Source organism: Chaetura pelagica, unplaced genomic scaffold, assembly GCF_000747805.2.
Source record: "Chaetura pelagica isolate M959 unplaced genomic scaffold, ChaPel_1.0 scaffold11, whole genome shotgun sequence".
Taxonomy (NCBI): Eukaryota; Metazoa; Chordata; class Aves; order Apodiformes; family Apodidae; genus Chaetura; species Chaetura pelagica.
This window is the reverse complement of record NW_009952694.1, coordinates 4,185,183-4,185,706: the sequence shown is the minus strand read 5'-3', so window position 1 is coordinate 4,185,706 and position 524 is coordinate 4,185,183.

The following is a 524-nucleotide window of genomic DNA, read 5'->3' as shown; positions in this document are numbered from 1 at the left end:
GAAGTGCCCTTGAACCAAAGTGTCACTATAGCTTGGGTTTGGGGGTGTAAAAAGCTAACCACACTAACAAAGAACCTGAACAAAACTGTGCTGTTACGGCTACGTGAGAGTTATTGTGTGGACAGCAAATCAACACGTGTTATATTTCTAAATATTTATAAATATGAGATGAAGTATTGCATCAGGTTAAAAAACCACCACGAATATAATTTCTATGTATTGTTTCCCAGGAAACGTGCAGACAAATTCCCAGATGAAAAGGTTGCCACGAATAGGGCTGGGCAGCGCCCGGGGGCACGGGAGGCCCTTGTCCCCCTGCTGGCCGGGACGCCGCCCTGCCCGAAGGGCTTCGGGAGCGACGTTGCGACAAGCGATCTTTAGAAGAAACGTGAACGTCCGGCAGGGAAGAAGACAACGCACCCGGGGGAGCGGAAGCTGCTGTGGCGGTGCAGCGGAGGTGAGCGGTGCGGGATGTCTGGCGCCGGGCCCCTCCGCTCCGCTCGCCCGGCGGGGACGGGGTGCAG